Genomic DNA, 24,782 nt, shown 5'->3' with positions numbered 1-24,782 from the left:
TGATGTGAAGGGGGTGAAAATAGAAACAGCACTCTTGTGGATGTCATGAATTAAGCTAGAACAGCTATCAAGCAACTCTTCAGGACACGTCTTGATCAGCACTGAAGCCAATAGGGTTCCTAAACATTACATTGCTAGGAAATTTGCGCAATGCATGAAGCATGCGTTACTAAAAAAAAAAAAAAAAAATCTAATATATAAAGCTGAGTGTATGTATGTATGTATGTATGTATGTATGTATGTATGTATGTATGTATGTCCCCTAAAGGAATCTGCACCGTCGCGTTAACAATCCACACATTTTGCACAGACCATCATATACAGGACCCATTATCTGCTGTAGGGTTGCACGATGCATCGAAACTTTCCGATACTTTCAAAGCCAGAACACTTCACTACCAGGTTTTTGTTTCTTGTGATACTGAAAGACTTCCACAGACTCCTTGTATCTGTAGAAATCGGGCAGGGAATGTTTTTGAGAGATGTGTTGGGTTGAGTAGGGACCACATCATCAGGGAGAGATCACCATCTGTCCATATATGGTCTATACACCTCCTTCCCCAGACACAAGGTCTCTAATTAAATAAATTAAATAAGTTTTTATTTATCTCTACATGCCGTAGAGATACAGGTCAGAGCCTCTATGCCAGTGATGGCGAACCTTTTACAGACAGAGTACCCAAACTACATCCAAAATCCACTTATTTACCGTGAAGTGCCAGCATGGAATTTTATACAGTAACTTACTGCTACCTGTTTTTCCACATCTTTCAATTGTATCGGCCGCCTGAGGCCACCAATATAGTTGACAGAAGGAAGGCAAATTCAAACTATATAATTGTAGCTTCTTTCCAGGGCCTCTCTGTACAGGATGAAATGGTGGGTCCAGCAAGATGACCTCCAAAGATAATGCAGTTCTGTCAACACCTTCTTACTTTCCACGCAGTTCCAAACAGCCAATAAAGTGTCGCTTTAAAATAGAGCTGAGGACAGAATCTCTTAAGTTGCCTGGTACTGCAGGAAGATTCAGTGTTTGGTGAACTCTGTCCTTGGACAATGGCCTGAGTGCCCGCAAAAAGGGCTCAGAGTGCCACCTCTGGCACCCGTGCCATAGGTTCGCCACCACTGCTCTATGCACTAGGCCAGTGAGGGGAAACCTTTTAGAGGTCAAGTGCCCAAACTGCAACCCAAAACCAGCAGATTTTTTGCAAAGTGCCAACATAGCAATTCAAGCAGTAACTTATTGCATCTTCTTTCTCAGTTCTATATCACAGCTTCCAATCGGCCTGTGGGCATCAATATCTTAGGCAGAATTAGAGGAAATTTGGATTGCCATAGGAGCTTTCCTCCTATGGCTCCATGCACTGGTATATAGAGAGATTATTATTGAGATGATTATTATTATTTATATGTAGATTATAATATTTTAAGCATATAATACAGTTAAATCAAATTAATAAAAATGTACAAGACAAAACATAAGGGCTCATTCAGACAGGCGTGTCAGTTGCTTATCTGCACAAAACGCAGACGTGATGTATGATCAGTCCATATTGGATCCATACACCATCCGTTTTTTTCACCTATACAAAAAATCTGATGGATTTTTAATCTACTTCATGCTCTGCCCAGTTGGTTGCAACATTTGAAGAAAAAAAACACTCTGCATACGAATATCAGGCATGTGCCATCCATTTTTTTTGCAGATCCATGGACTTCTATGGATGTACGTGGTTTGCATGCGAGACAAAATAACGCATGCTGCAGTTATTTTCTGTGACACGGACCCATGGGAAATAGTGGGTCCGTTTTCCACCCGCAAAAAAGGAGGATAGCTCATGGACACCAAAAACACCCGTCTACATGAGCCCTAAATCTTACTATTTAGCATACTATTTTATATTATCATTACCAGGTCAACCTTTACAACACATCTACTACACTGCCATAAAACACAAAAGCTTCTCCTAATAAATCACTGGCTGACCGTTACTGATCGCATGTGTTTAAATGGAAATGCAGATGCGATCAGGCTGAGCCCTGCCCCCAGATGTTTGCATTGCATTTCAAAATGCAATGTAAATGTCCTGTGTGACCCTACCCTAAACATTTAGATAATATTTTTTTACTTATCTTGAAAGTATCACAATACTTTTATGGGTATCGGATGACACTCAAAATTCTGGTATCGGTGCAACCCTAGTCTGCTGCTGCTACTGTGGCAGTTAGAAGCTGAGCCATGATTGGTTGCTATTCTGCCACAGGTCGTTAATATAAGCTCTGAGCTTTTATTGGTTACTATAGGCAATGAGTATAGGACACTTATGTGTGAGGTAATATGGATAGAGATGGAGATGGAGACAGGCAGGGAGAGGTAGATATACATAAAATATTTTTTGTTAACCGATTCTATTTTGTTATAGCTGACAGCAGTTATTTATTATCCCGGACAATGCCAATTTCTACAGTATAAAATAATATACAATTTAGGGTGAAAGTGAAGCAACATCACTATGAGGCCCACATGTTACAGAGTAAAGTGCTTTTAAGGTCTGTTTAATGCAATTACCAAAATTATGATAAAATAGTGACTCATTTTTTGACAATTTTGACCCAATTTATTTATCCTGTAATTTGTAGTCTTTTTGGGGAAGCACAAAATTATTTTCCATCCCTGCACCTCTCATCTGATTCCAATGTATGTACATATACTAGACACCAATTTACGGCAGTGCAGATTCCAATCCACACTATTCAGGCAACATCCTAGTGTTTAGATTTCTAAGACCCATAATGCCTCAGCACAGTATCACAGTCAGCTAGAGACAGTACCATCCCTGTTTTCTAGGAGGTAGTATAATAACCAAATATAAATTGTACTTTATTTATATTTCTCTCAAATGGAGACAATTGAGAGGTAGACTTAGTTTAGATCAAATTCCTACCTACTTTGTATAAAGTGCTCCAAAAACATTTTTTCTGCAACAGAACTGTGGATTGCAGATTCATTTCCTGCCCGTTTGATGAAACAGATAAGGTTCCCATACTAAGATTAACCTTCCGCAAAAAAACGATTTCTTATATCCACAATTGCAGAAGCTGTAAGCCCCATCTGGTCACATATTGTACTACAGTTTTCATATATGCACTCACATATACTGGCAGTAAGGATTGTAAACAAATTCAACCAGAGAGTGAACAGGTTAAAAGAGAACAGAAGCGCCTTGAGTCCACCTGCACACACACTGGTAACAGCAGGAAAGACCTGCGGCTCACACAAGGGTCCATGGAAACCACAGCCATGGCTATATGCCCAGGGGGCGGCTGAAACAACATCCAGCACATCCCAAAAACAATGTTATGTCGCTGAAAAAACCCAGATTTTTATTTGACAAAACTGGTGGCATCATTTTGTCCTGTAATTTAGCAATTCTGAGAGATTTTGACCTTATTGTTGGGCCTCCTGCACACAAACCTTTTACATAATTATGCATTTTTGCAGCCCGTGTATCAACAGTATTTGCCCGTTCTCTCCACTGTATGTTTGAAAAAAGAAAAGTCACCTGTATCTGAATATGGACATGACACAGATGACACAGTTGTGTGTCAGCCATATTTTTCACATCGCCATAGACTTCTACAGGAGAGCAGAGTCACAAAGATGGCCAATAACAGGACCTGCTCTGAAATTGTTCTCAGGCACTAGGCTGGAGAATCCTCAGCTGTGTGACAGCAGGGACCATAGGCCAAAAAGTCATGTGCTTACAGTACATCATGTGACCACTAGTAACACTACACAATATGAACCTACAGCTTTACATCTTCTGTAGAGGTGCTCACATTAATCTCTGCTCTTTGGGGGAAAATTAACATAAATAAAACACACACACATATATATATATATTTTATCATACACACACACACACACACACAAAAGGAATGTCCTAACAGCACACAAAGGCAATGTGTAGCAGGTGCCTGCTCTGAGATGCCCCACAGGACCAGGCCTCAGGTCCACCAATTAGTGACAAGATAACGCTGCCATGTATTTTACTATGGAATAACGAGGACCACCAATCACTTTGACACTTCAACATACTGGAGTGCTGCCATATATATATATATATATTAGTTATGTTTGACACTTTATAACTTATAAGAAACCCAACAACCCTTTAATATGTATGTATGTACGTATTAAATTCCCCCCCAACAAGAAAAAAAACTGAATCAAGACCATAACTTTCCCCAAACCACGATCCATAATACGGCACAGAACAATCTATCATATACATACATTAATAACACTACAATGGTGTACAGGACAATAGCATCACATACAAGACACTACAATATTGTACTGTACAATGGCATCACATACAAGACACTACAATAATGTACTGTACAACAAAACATATAGCAGAGCAGTCACTAGAAAATAGTAGTATAACACAAGCCGAGCGCAGGATGGAATAGCTCCTAACGTCCCAGTGCGCTGCAGCGATACCTGGAGCTCTCACTCACCTCAGGACACGTCTGTCACTGAAACCTCTCGCTTACACCACTGACAGCTGCAGGCAGCTCACCGGGAGCGTGACGTTATGACCACGCCCCTACACACCCTAGCACGCGGCGTGTGACCAATGAGTAAGTGCGATCTCTGTCCCAAACTAGGAAACCTATCTCGTGGTCTACACCAAAATGGCTTCCGGTCCCCTTACCCATGACTAGGTTATTCCTTCTGCAGCTGTTGTGAGATGAGGTGCGAATGGCAGGGCCAGTCCCCTATGCCAAACTAGTAATATCATTTCTGTATATGCAGTACTCTGCAGTCCCTGTATGTGGCATGATACCACACATGCCCCTCAGTGGCTTCTCAACTCACATGAATTGTGGACACGGCTATTTCTAAGCGTTTCGCATAAAGTTATGAACAAGTTTTCTATGTTGTGTTTTTATTTTATAATGTGCAAAATAAAACCTGAATGGGAGAATTTGTGGCAGGCAGGGCCGGCGCCAACACTCGGCATACCCAGGCAAGTGCCGGGGCTCAGAGCTTCCTGGGGGACATAAGGCTGTACATTAGTAATCCATTGGGGCGAGGGGGCCTGTATCTGATGAATCCATGGGGGATTAGGGGGCTGTATATAAAATAACCATGAGGGGTCGTTTGTTATTATAAACTAGGGAATATTTTAGAGAAAATGAGACTGTTTTAGATTCTGAATTTTTAATACCGGCAAGTGAGTTCACTGCAAAGGGGCCCATTAAGGCTCTGTCACCCAGGGGCCAACTGAAATTTAGAGGCAACCCTGGTGGCAGTGCTGCTGCCACATCTCCCAGTATATATGTACACACTGCAGGTTGGAGCACAGTTTGTTCTGCAGGTTTCCACCCATGCATGTCCATGCAATGTGATGAAATCTTATTCAGTATGCGGGTAATTCATGTAGTAAACACTTTCCTCCACAACTGGTGCGAACATAGCCGTATATACGCAATTTATTTTGTGTTTTTACAGGTCGCTGAAAAAGTCAAATAACACCAGTTCCAGCACAGAATTGTGTCAACCAGAAACCAAACACACCCATAGTGATTTCACTGCATTCCTAATGCCATTTCCAATCCTGTTTTTCTTGTCCTAGATAATAGCACTAGCCATACATTAGCCACCTGTCTAGCAGGAATGCCAGAAAGACCTCTGACCTGTGAGAAAACTTTATAAACAGCTCCTAAATGAGTGACTGCATTCCATAGAAATATACAACTCCGATGATATACCGTAAAAAACATTTCTTCTGTGGGAATTCCCATATCTTATGTCACTGGGATTTTCTGACTTTCACAAGCACTACAGAAAAGATAAACAGATGTTTGCCTTTTTGCTATGTCAGTACATTTCTCTAGAAGTTGGTAGAAGCTCTCTTCCTGAGTCTCTGTGTGGCTAGATGACTTGTTTTCACAAGCTTACTGATTCTCAATAAAAATAGAAATGTATTACAATCTAAAATAACTTTTAACCCCTTAAGGACGCAGCCTGTTTGCAGGTTAAGGCTCGCAACTTTTTTTGGAAATTTGACCAGTGTCTCTTCCTGTGGTAATAACTTTTCAACGCTTTAAGATATCTCTGTGATTTTGAGATTGTTTTCTCGTGAGACATTGTAGTTTATGTTAGTAGTGTCATTTCAGTGATCCGTTCCTTTTTTGGGGGGTAAAAATGCAAAAATTTAGGAAAAATTTGAAAAAAATGACTATTTTCAAAGTTTCAAATGTTATAATTTTTAGACAAAAAGTGATACCACAAATTTTTTTTGATAGAAACCTTTTGCCATTGGTCTTCTTTTTATATCCATAATTTGTTTTACGTTTCCATTATTTTTATGGATGTGAGAAGGTTTGAAGTTTTAGTAGCAACTTCTCAGATTTTCTTGAAATTTGAAAAATGCGAACTTTTTGGTGATCAATTCAGTTTGGAAGTGCTCTATAAAGGCTTATGTACTATATACCCCCACAAGTAACACCATTTTATGAACCTAACATCTCAACCTATTCAAATCAGCATTTAAGAAGTCTGTTAACCCTTTAATTATTTTTCCGGAAGCATATGAAAATGGAGTGGAAATTTTGAAATTTCAATTTTTGATTTCAATCTTTCCAATTTAGCCCTAAAACGGATACATTCAGAAGGAATTTGAGGTAAATATATATTCCTAATTTCTTGCCCTGCTTCTTCCGAGTACGGCAATACCAGACATGTGGATGTCAGCTGCTGTTTCCCCGCACATCGATGTCCAGAACAGAGTTAGCGATACCGGGAATTTGGAAGGCCAATTTGGCTGCAAATATTTTGTGGTGCCACAGTGTAATTGAAGAGCCCCTGAAGTAAAAGTACAATAGAAAACCCCCCAAAATGTCACCATTTCGGAAACTAGACCCCTCAAAGAATTTATCGGTGGTTGTGGTGAGCATTTTAACCCCCGACACGCTGGTCAAAATTAAATGCAAAGTAAATGGTGCAGAGTAAAAATTGCGTTTTTATCTCAAAAATGTCATTTTAGTGCCTCATATACTGTGCCCAACCCGTGCCACTTTAGACAAACACCCCAAAAATCATTCTGCAGGTTGTCCCGAGTACAGCAATACCACACATGTGCCAATAATTTACAGACTGGGCACACAGAAGGGATGAAAACGGAAGGAGTGAAATTTAGATTTTCCAGCTCCGTTTTCACATGTTTGGATTTGGAGTGCCATGTCATGTTGGCAGGGCCCGTGAGGTGCCAGTGCAATAGAAACCCCAATAAATGATACCATTACGGAAACTAGACCCCTCAAAGAATTTATCGGTGGTTGTGGTGAGCATTTTAACCCCCGACACGCTGGTCAAAATTAAATGCAAAGTAAATGGTGCAGAGTAAAAATTGCGTTTTTATCTCAAAAATGTCATTTTAGTGCCTCATATACTGTGCCCAACCCGTGCCACTTTAGACAAACACCCCAAAAATCATTCTGCGGGTTGTCCTGAGTACAGCAATACCACACATGTGCCAATAATTTACAGACTGGGCGCACAGAAGGGATGAGAACGGAAGGAGTGAAATTTTGATTTTCCAGCTCCGTTTTCACATGTTTGGATTTGGAGTGCCATGTCATGTTGGCAGGGCCCGTGAGGTGCCAGTGCAATAGAAACCCCCAATAAATGATACCATTACGGAAACTAGACCCCTCAAAGAATATATCGGTGGTTGTGGTGAGCATTTTAACCCCCGACACGCTGGTCAAAATTAAATGCAAAGTAAATGGTGCAGAGTAAAAATTGCGTTTTTATCTCAAAAATGTCATTTTAGTGCCTCATATACTGTGCCCAACCCATGCCACTTTAGACAAACACCCCAAAAATCATTCTGCAGGTTGTCCCGAGTACAGCAATACCACACATGTGCCAATAATTCACAGACTGGGCACACGGAAGGGATGAAAACGGAAGGAGTGAAATTTTGATTTTCCAGCTCCGTTTTCACATGTTTGGATTTGGAGTGCCATGTCATGTTGGCAGGGCCCGTGAGGTGCCAGTGCAATAGAAACCCCAATAAATGATACCATTACGGAAACTAGACCCCTCAAAGAATTTATCGGTGGTTGTGCCGAGCATTTTAACCCCCGACACGCTGGTCAAAATTAAATGCAAAGTAAATGGTGCAGAGTAAAAATTGCGTTTTTATCTCAAAAATGTCATTTTAGTGCCTCATATACTGTGCCCAACCCGTGCCACTTTAGACAAACACCCCAAAAATCATTCTGCAGGTTGTCCCGAGTACAGCAATACCACACATGTGCCAATAATTTACAGACTGGGCACACAGAAGGGATGAAAACGGAAGGAGTGAAATTTAGATTTTCCAGCTCCGTTTTCACATGTTTGGATTTGGAGTGCCATGTCATGTTGGCAGGGCCCGTGAGGTGCCAGTGCAATAGAAACCCCAATAAATGATACCATTACGGAAACTAGACCCCTCAAAGAATTTATCGGTGGTTGTGGTGAGCATTTTAACCCCCGACACGCTGGTCAAAATTAAATGCAAAGTAAATGGTGCAGAGTAAAAATTGCGTTTTTATCTCAAAAATGTCATTTTAGTGCCTCATATACTGTGCCCAACCCGTGCCACTTTAGACAAACACCCCAAAAATCATTCTGCGGGTTGTCCTGAGTACAGCAATACCACACATGTGCCAATAATTTACAGGCTGGGCACACAGAAGGGATGAAAACGGAAGGAGTGAAATTTTGATTTTCCAGCTCCGTTTTCACATGTTTGGATTTGGAGTGCCATGTCATGTTGGCAGGGCCCGTGAGGTGCCAGTGCAATAGAAACCCCAATAAATGATACCATTACGGAAACTAGACCCCTCAAAGAATTTATCGGTGGTTGTGGTGAGCATTTTAACCCCCGACACGCTGGTCAAAATTAAATGCAAAGTAAATGGTGCAGAGTAAAAATTGCGTTTTTATCTCAAAAATGTCATTTTAGTGCCTCATATACTGTGCCCAACCCATGCCACTTTAGACAAACACCCCGAAAATCATTCTGCGGGTTGTCCTGAGTACAGCAATACCACACATGTGCCAATAATTTACACACTGGGCACACAGAAGGGATGAAAACGGAAGGAGTGAAATTTTGATTTTCCAGCTCCGTTTTCACATGTTTGGATTTGGAGTGCCATGTCATGTTGGCAGGGCCCGTGAGGTGCCAGTGCAATAGAAACCCCAATAAATGATACCATTACGGAAACTAGACCCCTCAAAGAATTTATCGGTGGTTGTGGTGAGCATTTTAACCCCCGACACGCTGGTCAAAATTAAATGCAAAGTAAATGGTGCAGAGTAAAAATTGCGTTTTTATCTCAAAAATGTCATTTTAGTGCCTCATATACTGTGCCCAACCCGTGCCACTTTAGACAAACACCCCAAAAATCATTCTGCGGGTTGTCCTGAGTACAGCAATACCACACATGTGCCAATAATTCACAGACTGGGCACACAAAAGGGATGAGAACGGAAGGAATGAAATTTTGATTTTCCAGCTCCGTTTTCACATGTTTGGATTTGGAGTGCCATGTCATGTTGGCAGGGCCCGTGAGGTGCCAGTGCAATAGTAACCCCCAATAAATGATACCATTACGGAAACTAGACCCCTCAAAGAATTTATCGGTGGTTGTGGTGAGCATTTTAACCCCCGACACGCTGGTCAAAATTAAATGCAAAGTAAATGGTGCAGAGTAAAAATTGCGTTTTTATCTCAAAAATGTCATTTTAGTGCGTCATATATTGTGCCCAACCCATGCCACTTTAGACAAACACCCCAAAAATCATTCTGTGGGTTGTCCCGAGTACAGCAATACCACACATGTGCCAATAATTTACAGACTGGGCACACGGCAGGGGTCAGGAATAAAGAAGCACAATTTAGGTTTTCAAGCTTCGTTTTCACTAGATTGGTAATGGGGGGTACCCCCGAGGTACCAGTACAATAGAAACCCCCAAATAGTGAACCTATTTTGGAAAGGGCACCCCTCAAAGAATGTATGTAGGCTTGTATGAGCATTTTAACCCCCAACACGCTGGCCAAAATTGAGTGCAAAGTAAATGGTGCAGAGTAAAAATTGTGTTTTTATCTCAAAAATGTCATTTTAGTGCCTCATGTACTGTGCCCAACCCATGCCACTTTAGACAAACACCCCAAAAATCATTCTGCGGGTTGTCCCGAGTACAGCAATACCACACATGTGCCAATAATTTACAGGCTGGGCACACGGCAGGGGTCAGGAATAAAGAAGCACAATTTAGGTTTTCAAGCTTCGTTTTCACTAGATTGGTAATGGGGGGTACCCCCGAGGTACCAGTACAATAGAAACCCCCAAGTAGTGAACCTATTTTGGAAAGGGCACCCCTCAAAGAATGTATGTAGGCTTGTATGAGCATTTTAACCCCCAACACGCTGGCCAAAATTGAGTGCAAAGTAAATGGTGCAGAGTAAAAATTGTGTTTTTATCTCAAAAATGTCATTTTAGTGCCTCATGTACTGTGCCCAACCCATGCCACTTTAGACAAACACCCCAAAAATCATTCTGCGGGTTGTCCCGAGTACAGCAATACCACACATGTGCCAATAATTTACAGGCTGGGCACACGGCAGGGGTCAGGAATAAAGAAGCACAATTTAGGTTTTCAAGCTTCGTTTTCACTAGATTGGTAATGGGGGGTACCCCCGAGGTACCAGTACAATAGAAACCCCCAAGTAGTGAACCCATTTTGGAAAGGGCACCCCTCAAAGAATGTATGTAGGTTTGTATGAGCATTTTAACCACTAAGGTGCTGGCTCAAATGTAATACAAAGTGAGTAGTGCAGAGAAACAATTGTATTGCAATTTATCAAATATGCCATTGAAGTGACAAAAGTATTTTGCCCAACTCATGCCACTTTAGACAAACACCCCAAAAATCATTCTGCGGGTTACCCCGGTTAGGGCAATACCCCATAGGAGGCAATAATCTGTAGGATGGAGACACGACAGGGCTCAAAAGGGAATAACTTGTTGGAGCACAGACATTGTACTTTTTTTTTTCTTTTTGGCATCATGAAAGATTTGTAGATGGCAATAGGGGCCAGTACAGTAGAAACCCCTAAGAACTGACCCTATTTTGGAAACTACACCCCTCCATGAATTAATCTAGGGGTATAGTTAGCATTTTAACCCCACAGGTGGACCCCTGAAAAAGTGCATAATGGATAGTGCATAGTAAAAAATATCCATTATGTCATTTTGTGCCCAGCTGCTGCCACGGGAGACAAACACCCTAAAAATCATGATGCATGTTTTCCCGGGTAAAGCATACGGGACAGTAATCTACAGGCTGGGCACATGGCAGGGCTTAGAAGGGAAGGTGCGGCATGCGGCATGATGTATAAGCTGTGCGTCAGGGTAACAACAGGGTACTCTAAAAATCCAGGGATGTATGATAAATTCGGAAGCAATCTTTCATACATAACCCTGGTTTTTCTGGGCATGTCTCACAGTGATGAATGGTGTCCTTCCTAATGCCATTTTTGGAGCACACCCTGCACCTCTTTTGTGACCTTCCCTTGCTGGCTGATTGGGGAACTACTCCTGGAAAGTGCTGCCCTGGTACAATACGTGATGTGGCCTCACTTCCAGATGTGCTAGCACTCTCCCCTTCCTGGTCTCCAAAAAGAAAGTACTTTATTACCACCTCTTGAAATTCCAGGAAAGTTCCCCTCTGGCCGGCATATCGATGCAGCACATAAGCATTATACAATGCCATCTGCATGATGTGCACGGCCAGCTTCTTGTACCACACCCTCGACTTCCGCATGGCATTGTACGGCTGAAGCACCTGGTCAGACAAGTCCACCCCTCCCATGTATTTATTATAATCTAAAATACAGTCTGGCTTGGGGGCTTCTGCACTGGCACCTCGTACTGGGACAGGGGTGGTGGTGTGCTCATGTATTGTGGTTAATACAAGGACCTCTCTCTTGTCCTTGTACTTAACACACAGTACAGAGTCGCTGCATAGTGCCCTGCTTTCGTGCCTTTTAAGTTTTTGCCCAAGCAGCGACTTAGGGAGACCTCTCTGATTTCTGCGTACAGTGCCGCATGCCGCAGTATTTCTGGAAGTGAGGCACTTGAACAGGGTGGTGCTGGTGTAGAAATTGTCCAGGTAGATGTGGTAGCCCTGGTCCAGCAGTGGGTGCACTAAATCCCACACTATCTTCCCTGTAACACCCAGGAAGGGGGGGCATTCTGGGGGCACTATAGTGGAGTCCTTCCCTTCATATACCCTGAACTTGTATGTGTACCCTGATGAACTTTCGCACAGCTTATACATCTTCACACCATACCTTGCCCTCTTATTGGGCAGGTACTGGCGGAAGTGAAGTCTCCCTTTGAATTGTACTAGGGACTCGTCTATGCTTACATGTTTGGCGGGAGTATATGCCTGGGCAAACTTGGCACTAAAATGATCTAATATGGGCCTGACCTTAAATAACCGATCATAACTGGGGTCACCTCTGGGTGGGCACTGTGTGTTGTCAGTGTAGTGCAAAAACTTATGGATGGCTTCAAAGCACATCCTGCTCATTGCCATGCGGAACATGGGGGTGTGGTACAGTATGTCTGTGCTCCAGTAGTCCCTGATTGAAGGCTTCTTTACTATCCCCATAAGGAGTATTATGCCCCAATACTTGTGCATCTCTGCTGCAGTGACAGGGGTCCACCTGTAGGGTTGTGCATAAAAGGACGTGGGGTTTTGGGCAATATGTTGTGCAGCGTAGAGATTTGTCTGAAATATAATAATATTCAGCAGCGCCTCATCAAAAAAAAACTTAAAAAAGTCCACAGCTCTGAGCCCTGTCGTGTCAAAGTTAATTCCAGGATGGCCCGTAAAGTCAGGGACCTGAGGGGTATAATTATCTGGGGCTACCCATGTGGGGTCAGTGGAAGCCCCAGACGCTTCTCCTGCAGAAGTCCCAGAAACTTCTCCTGCAGAAGTCCCAGGCACTTCTCCTGCAGAAGTCCCAGGCACTTCTCCTGCAGAAGTCCCAGGCACTTCTCCTGCAGAAGTCCCAGGCACTTCTCCTGCAGAAGTCCCTGGAACCCTACGGCGCCTTCTTGGGGGTCCTTCCAGGTCACTAGAAGATGAGCAGGAGGATGATGATAAGTAAAAGGGACCATCATCCCCACTAGCTGACTCGGTGTCAGAGGCAAGCATGTTATATGCCTCCAACACGGTGTACGTCTTCTGAGACATTGCACACAAAAAAAATAGAGAACTAGAAAAATTAGATAATGTGCACCAAACTACACGGATAAACCGTCTAGCAGGCACACAAAAAAAAAAAAATATAATGCACACCAAACTACACGGACAAGCCGCACAGATGGCACACACAAAAAATAATGTGCACTAAACTACACGGACAAGCCGCACAGATAGCACACAAAAAAAAAAAGAGAATGCACACCAAACCACACGGACAAGCCGCACAGATGGCACACAAAAAATAATGCGCACTAAACTACACGGACAAGCCGCACAGATAGCACACAAAAAAAATAATGTGCACTAAACTACACGGACAAGCCGCACAGATAGCACACAAAAAAAAAAAGAGAATGCACACCAAACCACACGGACAAGCCGCACAGATGGCACACAAAAAATAATGCGCACTAAACTACACGGACAAGCCGCACAGATAGCACACAAAAAAAATAATGTGCACTAAACTACACGGACAAGCCGCACAGATAGCACACAAAAAAAAAAAGAGAATGCACACCAAACCACACGGACAAGCCGCACAGATGGCACACAAAAAATAATGTGCACTAAACTACACGGACAAGCCGCACAGATAGCACACAAAAAAAAAAAGAGAATGCACACCAAACCACACGGACAAGCCGCACAGATGGCACACAAAAAATAATGCGCACTAAACTACACGGACAAGCCGCACAGATAGCACACAAAAAAAATAATGTGCACTAAACTACACGGACAAGCCGCACAGATAGCACACAAAAAAAAAAAGAGAATGCACACCAAACCACACGGACCAGCCGCACAGATGGCACACAAAAAATAATGCGCACTAAACTACACGGACAAGCCGCACAGATGGCACACAAAAAAAATAATGCGCACTAAACTACACGGACAAGCCGCACAGATAGCACACAAAAAAAAAGAGAATGCACACCAAACCACACGGACAAGCCGCACAGATGGCACACACAAAAAGTAGCTACGTACGGGTACACCTACGGCGCTCTGGAAAAAAATATTACCAGGCACCGAAAAAAAACCTATGTGCACCGCGCAAAAAGGCGCTACAAATGCACCTAGCTTGCCCTAAGACAAACTAACTACCGCTAAGACTGCTAAAGATTCTGTGCAGCGCTATTCACACGGCGCACTGAAAAGTGCGTCCAGTGCAGAACAACGCTAACACAGCGCACTGAAAAGTGCGTTTGGGTTCAGAAGGGACAGACAGGGAAAAACGGAAGACACGTGGGATCACACAAGGCGATCACACAGGGAACACACAGGACACAGGAAAAAACAGATAGGATGGGAATTTGTAGGGAACAATAGGGATCAGATAAGGATCAGAACACTATTTATAGTGTAAAAGTGTATTTTGGTGCACACAGTAACGCTCTTTCCTCTCTCCAGCGATACCAAACCAAAATGGTGCCGCTGGAGGAAGAGGAAGGGGCTAAAACCACGTTTTTCAGCCCAAAATCGCTGTAATTGGCCAGTCAGGTTTGACTGGCCAATCACGGCGATCGGCGGGCGGGACCGATTTGATTGGTCGGCTGACGGAGACAGGAACTCCTCCTGCCTCTGTCACCCAATTCTCGTCCCGATGTCACCACGTCGCGAGACGTGGTGACAATTCTAAAATCCTATGCGCTCGCGCCGTAGCTGTACTGCGCTGAGCGCTAATCGTCGGAAGCTGCACAGTACAGCTACGGCGCGGAGCGCTAAGGTGTTAATTGTAGTTTGACAGCTCCTAAATCACGAGTATAAACAGTATTGTGAATGGGAGCTCAGCTAAAGCTCCTGTGCGTGTGCTTGCATTCGGGAACTGGCTGATCTGCTGGGGTGTCAGATCTCTAAAAATCTGATATTGGGGACCTATCCAATGAATATCCTAGAATTGAATTTTATAGAAGCTTTTCTTTTGTAAACCTTTGCATCATCAAATCTTGATTTTGGTAAATAGTACTGCTATAAGTAACAAAACTACATGTGGTTTTCTTTGAATAGCACACATTTCTTTTTCATGTTATGTTTAACTCTTTAAATAGGTTGTTCAATAGTAAATGATTTTGGACAGGGCTCAAAATTGGTGTAACAATATAAAAGAAGCAGTGTCCATCTCCTATCCCCTAATGTTTACCAAAGCCTCAGGTCTTCTTTGGTCCTGTGTTACCACACAGGAAATGTTTGCTCAGACAGTCAATGGTTGTAACAATGAACAAAGTATTTGCTGTATGAGTACTTCCCAATAAATTTGTCTTGCGTGAATAACCCCTTTAATTGAAAATCTAAAGAGAAGTTACAAAAACATCAGTACAATCAATGACAGAGAGGGGGCCTAAGGACCACCAGTGAAATAGATTCTGCAGGCCCACATATTAATTACTACATGGAAATATTACCTGTACTTTGTTTGTACAATGTTTTCATTGTCACCCATAAAAAAGCACTAAGAGCTGCTTACTAAAGGAACCCTGGACGTCAAAGCGGTCCGGCGTATTCATGAGGGGGCAGGACTAGGAGGCAGTGACTGCCGCATGAAGCTCGGCCTATGGAGTGGGGGAAACGGGCCCGGGGAAGAGACAGCACCTCAAACCGCCCCCTCATACGGCGCACTACTTTGAGCGTGGTCCGGCGTTCCCATTGTACTTTGCAGCAGTGTCTGCTAGCTTTATCGGGGGGTTCCAATAATGGTAGCAGTGTAACACTGCTGCATCTGAGATAGCGCTAGGAGCTGCTTAAGTTAGTGGAGAAAACACCCGCGATCGGTGCTAGCACCGATCGCGGGTGTTACCGGTAAGCCTTTGCTGCAATATGCAGCAAAGACTTACCGGCTATGGAGAGGGCTCGGCCCGCGTACTAGTACGGCGCGCGTCGGGAAGGGGTTAAATCCCATTGCGCATGCATGAGGCAAAATGCATCTCAAAAACATCATTATTAGTGGGGTTTTCCCCATGAAAGAAAATTCTCAAATTTAAATTCCCTAGTGATGTTAACACAATAAAGATTGTTTTTAACCCTTTACTTCGCAATTTTACTGCTTTATTTTATTGCTGTTTTAACTCCTACCACTCAGTGATGGTCTGTGTAAAATTCCACAGACACATTATGATCTCTCTAGTGCTGTGAGCTGACAGTGTGGCTAGATAATCAGGGTACAGGTTTATATACACTTTCATCTGACTTCTGAACACTAGTATCTGACAAATAGAAAGAGAGATTTGACAGATCAGAGATGAAGAGATCCGTGAGATGCCTATTGCACAGAATGTCGGCTCTCCTACATCTCTGCTATTCCACAACACACTAGATCTGCTGTGCCTCCCCAGATTAAGAACTTATCTGCCTCTAGCTTGAAGTTCTCCTCAAGCTGACAGGAACTCAGTGTCTGTGTATCAGTGTGAGAGCTCCGTTATGGACTGCAGGGGGGTGGGGATTTAGTACAGAGACAGAGAAACTCAGCTCCATGGTCGTCACACACAAATCTAAGATGGCGGCCCGACCCCAAGTCAAAAGTTACAGGGTTGTGTCTAGGGGCAACTGAAATTGTGTACTCCAGGACTAATAGATTAACAGGTTGGACTTATATCTGTGAAATGTATTTTTGTTAATAACAGTGAATAAGAGAATGTGTTATTTTGTTATGTGCAAATATAAGGGAAAAGAAAAAAATAAATGACCCCCAGCGAGAAAGACATTTAGTGGAGTAATCACTATACACCTCTGTAGATGCTCTACTACAGCCATTAAATATGAAATAATCTATAATCACAAGACTCAGGAATGGTGGAAGCTAGGGAAACAATTCAAACTGCACTCGAATCAATGAAGTGACACCTAGTAAAGAAGTTTTCCAGAACAAGACTATTTAAGACCTGCAGACACTCCTTATAGGTTCCATAATGTGCTTTTCTGGCCTGAGACAATGTGATAACACACTAATATAACTTTTAGATCCAATTTCCAATGAAATTAAGCAGGTCCCTTACTACAGTATATTCACATCACTTTGTATACAGGACTATGAAGACCTCTCTAGGTATGTTAACCACACAGTTTGAATGACATGTACTTTTTTTGCCAGTTCCCGAAATTGTTGTGAAAGGCAATCATGTCATTACAGTACTTCCAGCAGTGTGCAATCTCCCAACTGTTTCCTCACAAGTTCTCATGATAGATAAATCTGCATTTGCAGTAATGGTGCAGTGATAGATATGCCAGTATCACACCGTGGCAAAACTACATCTTAATAAATGTGGCCTTTTGGTCTTTGCAGCAGTATTACCTTTTTTTTAAGCAGACATACAGATTAGTCAGAGGGGGTCATTAAAGGAAACCTACCATTAGGTACACGCTAACGGAGGTATTCCTGATGGTAGATTAATTTGTTCCTTCTAAGCCCTACACTGTCTTTACCAAATCTTTTCTCCCTAAATAAAAACATTGGGGTATATTTATCAAGCAGTCTGAAAGTCAGAATATTTCTAGTTGCCCATGGCAACCAATCACAGCTCCCCTTTAAATATTCATGAGCACTGGTAAAATGAAAGCTGAGCTGTGATTGGTTGTCATGGGCAACTAGAAATATTCTGACTTTCAGACAGCTTGATAAATCTGCCCCATTGGGGGTCATTTACTAAGGGCCTGATTCGCGTTTTCCCAACGTGTTACCCGAATTTTCCGATTTGCGCCGATTTTCCCTGTATTGCCCCGGGTTTTTAGCGCACGCGATCGGATTGTGGTGCATCGGCGCTGGCATGCACGCGATGGAAATTGGGGGGCGTGGCCGTACGAAAACCCGACGGATTCGAAAAAAACCGCCGCATTTAAAAAACCGAAAGTGTCACGGAGCTTGCACTTACCTTCATCCAGGATAGGCCGGTGTACTTGAGTGCGTTCCGATGCTCGGCGGAGGAACTACCTTAATGAATCCCGGCCAGACCCGAATCCACCGCAGAGAACGCGCCACTGGGTCGCGAATGGACCGGGTAAATAAATCTGCCCCATTATCTTTTGTGTAGTAAATCGAATGCATGGGCATCGACTGAATAACCGAAGAGCGCTTCAGGGATGCGCTGGGAGGTGTGACTTCAGAGACTACAGGGCCGTGGTGTAGCCAGTTCAGTTAGGTACACAGTTAGGTTTTTATGTAGTTAGTTAAAGGGGTATTCCCATCTGGGCATTTACATTTAATTTAACCCCTAGGCGCACCAGGACGTTATAGTATGTCCCCGGGGCTAGATACTTAGCGCACTGGGACGTTCTATAACGTCCTGCTTCTGGCACTGGCTCGCGAACGGAGCCGGCACCAGAAGCAGCGGCTGTCAGCTGTCTATCACAGCTGACAGCCTGTGCTAACACCCGCGATCGGAGCCGGCGTGTAAGCATGACCGCGGCGTGTAAGGGTCTTTGCGCTATGGATCGGATCCCCCGTGCCGCTTACCGGGGGATCCGATCCACTTCTGGGCAGCTCCGAGGACTGGCATGTGCCCCGGAGCTGCCCAATGTCCCTGGCAGTCAGACCCCTTCCGGGTCTGACTGCAAACTGTCTGAGCATGCTCCTGTAAAATAGTATTGTAGAGCAGTGTATTGAACTTGAACCAGCGATCAGAGCATCACTGGTTCAAGTTCAAGTATGTATAAGTAAAAAAAGTCAAAAACACTAAAGTTAACACATTAGAATAAATAAAAAATAAATACATTAAAATATAAGCCCCTAAAATGTCACTTTCCTATAAAAACACTTAATAAAGTATAAAAAACACAAAAAAACCCTGCATTGTGTCACAAGAAAACAATCTCAAAATCCCCTGGATATCTCATAGCAATCCAAAGCTATAACCACTTATATTGACACAGGCCAGATTTGAAAAATGGGGCCGCGTCCTTAAGGCCAAAAGAGGCTGAGTCCCGTAGGGGTTAATTCATTTGCCATATGTAAACATTTCTTCAATTGGATGTTATTAAAAAAAATGTTCCTGTGTGAAGATAATTTCTCATAAATGTAGCCATGCAGTCTCTTAGAAACCAGATGGCTTCCTCGAATACGCCCCCCTCAAATTTTGGCAGCGGTGGCCAGACATGCGCTATTGTGCTCTGCCTAACCACATGGATTTAGCTATAATTACCTCAGGACGGCTGTAGGACCTGCAGTAACTCCTCGGAGATTTCATATACAAACACACTTTGTGTCTTTGTGCAATCACTCCAGCAGAGGTGGTCATATCCGAGGAAGCTATCTAGTTTCTAAGGGACAATATTACTACATTTATGAGAAATTTTCTTCAAATAGGAACATTTTTTTTAATAACATCTAATTGAAAAATGTTTATATATGGCAGATTAATGAAACTGAATGTGACTGCCCGGACGAGAATACCCCTTTAAGGGAGAAAAGATTAGGTAAAGACAGTGTAGGGCTTATAAGGAATCTATCGTCAGGAATACCTCAGTGTATTCATGGTGGTAGGTTATCTTTAAATAACATCAGTACTTGTGTCATACAACACTTCCCTCAGGCTACAAGTGTTTCTTTAAATGTTCTTTGCTGGAACGTCATATATGTCTTGGCAGCCTCACACACCTTGGCTGACTCACAGCTATTTTTCTTTTGTGGTACTTTTGTGATATCATTACTCATGAAAATAGAAGAAGAGATACAGTATTCATAACTTCTGACTAGCTGTGGGAAACAGGAAACATATACTGAAGCAAACAGACATTGATATGATGATGCAATCATGTCTTCTGACTTCAGCTTTGTGTACAGTTTGTTCTTTAGGGAAACGGAAAAAAGGTGATTATATGTTTGTTTGTTTTTTAATCAAGGGAACATACATAGGGAGGGGCTACCGCAGGAGACCATTATAAGTGAGGAGTTATGAGAAAGAGAGCAATCAAAATGCCCCCTTTTCTGTGGCCTGTCCTTGCAAGGTTGAGCTACATAAAAGAGGGTGCTATAAGGAGGGGACTACATAAAGGACTGTGACTATTGGCTACTGTGTTGCCGATACCATGATTATTGGCTACTGTGTGGCAGCCACTTATTTTTTGGGCACTATGACTATTGGCCATTGTAGGGGCACATATTGACTATGCTGTTCTCTCTGGTTATTTTAACAATATGTTTAGCTTTGTTTTAAGGCAACCTAAAAGCTAATGTGGCCCCCGGAGAAATAGAGTTTCATCCAAATTTGAAGCTTACCTCTTCAGTCTGTTATCCATGGGATGTTTTGCATACTTACAAACATTGCATACATTCTTATCAATAATGTTGACTGGAAGGAGAGTGGCGCATTCAGTGCATTGTGAAATTTTGTAGGTATACTACCCTTACAGGTTGTGGCTGAACCAATTTTCAGACATTTCTGACATAAGCACTCAAATATTCTGGTCATGAAGGTTTTTTAAAGGATATGTCAACTAAAAATGAAACGGTGTCTGTCCAATTTACGATGACACTAAGAACTCTCTCCTTTTTTAGGAAGTTCTTGATGGTTTCAGAAGAGTTGCCAAGTATACATATAACTTATCACAGACCAAAGATGAATATGCACATATTAATTAAATTTAAAGGCTTAGCTCAGTATAAAATCCTGTGGTTGACCCAAAGAGCACCAGTTCAACACTGCATTAAATGGGTGTCGAAATATAATGGGTAAGCTTGTGTTGTGGGCCTGGTGAAAAGTTTTCTATGATCATTGCTGTATCTTCATTTTCAGAGTCTAGCAGTAATTACCATAATCTTTAGTACTTTGGTACTTTATTTCTCAATTTTATTACTTACTGCTTCATTTTATCATAGCAGTGTTCTCTTTCTGGTTTATCACATCTGGCAGCAGTCATTACCGGTAAGCAAGGAGTGTTGCTATGTAAAACTCCCAAGAGGGACTGATGTTTTTCTGCAGATCTGCTGTTGTCTTATGTGGAGATTATGCATATAGCTTTAATGTATTTGGTCAATTTGATCATCTAATAAAAAGATGAATACAATGATGAATATACTATGTAATACTGTGGTAACGTAAATAAAATTGACTTTTTAATGAATTCTGTGGGTTTACGAATTGCAGTTTTGGAGATTAACTGATATATTCCTCTACAGTGGACCATTTTGGACCAAGCTAACCAAACACATGCCATTTTGGAGATCAAGACCATTTTAAGTCTTAGCCGGGGGTCATGCTGACCACTGTCCAGCTTATGTCATGATTCAGCCATTTTTGTGTAACCTGCCTGTAAAAGTTTCTCCTTGACACATGTGAGAGGTAGTTGTCCTTCAGACTGTTTTTCTTCCCCTTATCTTGTTTTGGTTAGCAAGAAGCTTTAGGAGTCATTCTTGGTACATTTTGTAGCTGGGATAATATAAACATATCTGAGAACAGGGAATAGTTTATAGTTCATTATCCGTTTGATAGAATTTCTTAAAGATGTCCTGGTAAAATTCATTATGGCCAATAGCATTGCAGTATTTTATCTCCTTGTCACGCCCCCTTTGCTTGGTCTTGGTATCTGCTCTCATCTCGGTACCAGGGAGACATTTTTGGCTACACAGGGTTAATTAGAAAGTCACCTTGCAACTGAAGTAAGGACTGTTTTGAGTCCTAGATAAAATTCTCTATCAGGGTGTAATAGAAAAAAACCCATTATGAGCCAAAATTATCAAGTGCTCCATGTGTCAGTGCTTGATGTTGGCCCTGTCATACAAGTTCATGCATACAAGCTGTGGCAGATGAAAAACAATCAGTATTTTATTTTGGCAAAAAGTTTTCACTGTGCTGAATAATTAGTTGTAATAGTTTTATATGAAGCGATATCAGTTATGTGGCTAATTTTTTTTTTTGGGGGGGGTTGGGAGTGGTTGTACTTATCTTTTTATTTTTTAAACTCAATATTAGTCCTTAAAGGGCACCTACCACCGCAAATCTACTTATAAAGGTAGATCGGGTGGTAGGTGGATCAATAGGACGTGAGGATAGCCCTTTTAAGGGCTAATCCTCACGTCCACACACGGTTTCGATAACTTTTATTATCTTTATATTGAAATTTCCTTATGCGGCTACTGGGGCGTGGAGTAGCCGCATCTGAGGTTACACGAGGCGGCTACTCCACACCCCGGTAGCCTTTTTTCCCCTCCTACTCACCATCATCGGCGCGCAGCTGCGCACCCACATCCGGCGATCCCGCAATCTGCGCATTCGCAGAACAGCAGGCCCGTGCCTGTTCAGCTCCGGCTTCGGAGCAGCGACCGCGCAGGCGCGGGCCTGCTGTTCTGCGCATGCGCAGACTGCAGGATCGCCGGACGAGGGTGCGCAGCTACGAGGAGCTGCGTGCCGAAGATGGTGAGTAGGAGGGGAAAAGAGGCTACCGGGGCATGGAGTAGCCGCCTCGTGTAACCTCAGATGCGGCTACTCCACGCCCCAGTAGCCGCATAAGGAAATTTGAATATAAAGATAATAAAAGTTATCGAAACCGTGTGTGGACGTGAGGATTAGTCCTTAAAAGGGCTATCCTCACGTCCTATTGATCCACCTACCACCCGATCTACCTTTATAGGTAGATTCGTGGTGGTAGGTTCCCTTTAATTTGTCATTTATTACTGTATATTATGCTGTCAGTGAAAAAAATTCTGTCAAGCTTTGTCTTAACCTTTGTCTTTGTTTGATAGACTTATCACCTTACACAGTGAGTTATCAAGTGAAATATTATCCAGATTTTTAGTTAGGGACACACTTATTTACATTCAGACTCAAAAACTGGCCAGACATATTCCTGCTCTTAGCTGAGCTGAGAAGTTGATATTTTTATAACTAGTCTAGGCATTGTCTGTAAAAATTTACAGTCTAGACTCTGTGAAACTGACACAAATATAGGTTTAATTGCTCTTTCCACTAGCATCTGTTTAAAACATGTCCTGACTACCTATGGCTATTCTAGTATATAAACCTTTTATAATATACACTCACCGGCAACTTTATTAGGTACACCATGCTAGTAACGGGTTGGACCCCCTTTTGCCTTCAGAACTGCCTCAATTCTTTGTGGCATAGATTCAACAAGGTGCTGGAAGCATTCCTCAGAGATTTTGGTCCATATTGACATGGTGGCATCACACAGTTGCAGCAGATGCGAATCTCCCATTCCACCAAAGATGCTCTATTGGATTGAGATCTGGTGACTGTGGAGGCCATTTGAGTACAGTGAACTCATTGTCATGTTCATTAAACCAGTCTGAGATGATTCCAGCTTTATGACATGGCGCATTATCCTGCTGAAAGTAGCCATCAGATGTTGGGTACATTGTGGTCATAAAGGGATGGACATGGTCAGCAACAATACTCAGGTAGGCTGTGGCGTGGCAACGATGCTCAATTGGTACCAAGGGGCCCCAAGAGTGCCAAGAAAATATTCCCCACACCATGACACCACCACCACCAGCCTGAACCGTTGATACAAGGCAGGATGGATCCATGCTTTCATGTTGTTGACGCCAAATTCTGACCGTACCATCCGAATGTCGCAGCAGAAATCGAGACTCATCAGACAAGGCAACGTTTTTCCAATCTTCTACTGTCCAATTTCGACAAGCTTGTGCAAATTGTAGCCTCAGTATCCTGTTCTTAGCTGAAAGGAGTGGCACCCGGTGTGGTCTTCTGCTGCTGTAGCCCATCTGCCTCAAAGTTCGACGTACTGTGCGTTCAGAGATGCTCTTCTGCCTACCTTGGTTGTAACGGGTGGCGATTTGAGTCACTGTTGCCTTTCTATCAGCTCGAACCAGTCTGCCCATTCTCCTCTGACCTCTGGCATCAACAGGGCATTTCTGCTCACAGAACTGCCGCTCACTGGATGTTTTTTCTTTTTCGGACCATTCTCTGTAAATCCTAGAGATGGTTGTGCGTGAAAATCCCAGTAGATCAGCAGTTTCTGAAATACTCAGACCAGCCCTTCTGGCACCAACAACCATGCCACGTTCAAAGGCACTCAAATCACCTTTCTTCCCCATACTGATGCTCAGTTTGAACTGCAGGAGATTGTCTTGACCATGTCTACATGCCTAAATGCACTGAGTTGCCGCCATGTGATTGGCTGATTAGAAATTAAGTGTTAACGAGCAGTTGGACAGGTGTACCTAATAAAGTGGCCGGTGAGTGTATATTCTTATGTCTTTGCCTAAACCTGTATCACAAGTGAGATACCATCACAGGGGAATAAAATATTTTATAATTACTATTAAAGTTGAATTGAAGTCCTTGAAATGAATTGACAACCCTGACCTGAATGAACAAGAGATATTTTTGAAACTGTGTTTCGAAGAATGAAGTCTCTTGTAAGGGGACTCCATTTATCAAACAGCAACTAACTGGTGAATGTTTCACTGACTACCAGTGATGGGATAATTATTTACTATTTACCCTCATGTTTGTAG

The 24,782-nt window shown here is 42.6% G+C and overlaps 1 protein-coding gene across 6 annotated transcripts in view; it reads right to left on the bottom strand.

Annotated features, from left to right (window-relative positions):
* The window catches only part of LOC140118964 (membrane cofactor protein-like), a 69,595-nt gene extending 64,965 nt beyond the window's left edge, over positions 1-4,630 (bottom strand). For 4 of the 6 annotated variants that reach the window (XM_072137466.1, XM_072137468.1, XM_072137472.1 and 1 more), the window contains exon 1: positions 4,525-4,630. The gene's annotated coding sequence lies outside the window, so the exon portion shown is untranslated. The remainder of the gene's footprint in view (positions 1-4,524) is intronic. The other 2 variants (XR_011853291.1, XM_072137470.1) reach the window with 1 other exon arrangement.
* Between the last annotated feature and the right edge of the window lie 20,152 nt (positions 4,631-24,782).

This window comes from Engystomops pustulosus, chromosome 2 (assembly GCF_040894005.1).
Source record: "Engystomops pustulosus chromosome 2, aEngPut4.maternal, whole genome shotgun sequence".
Taxonomy (NCBI): domain Eukaryota; kingdom Metazoa; phylum Chordata; class Amphibia; order Anura; family Leptodactylidae; genus Engystomops; species Engystomops pustulosus.
Note: the sequence above shows the minus strand (reverse complement) of the source record. Positions and strands in the feature narration are given on the sequence as shown.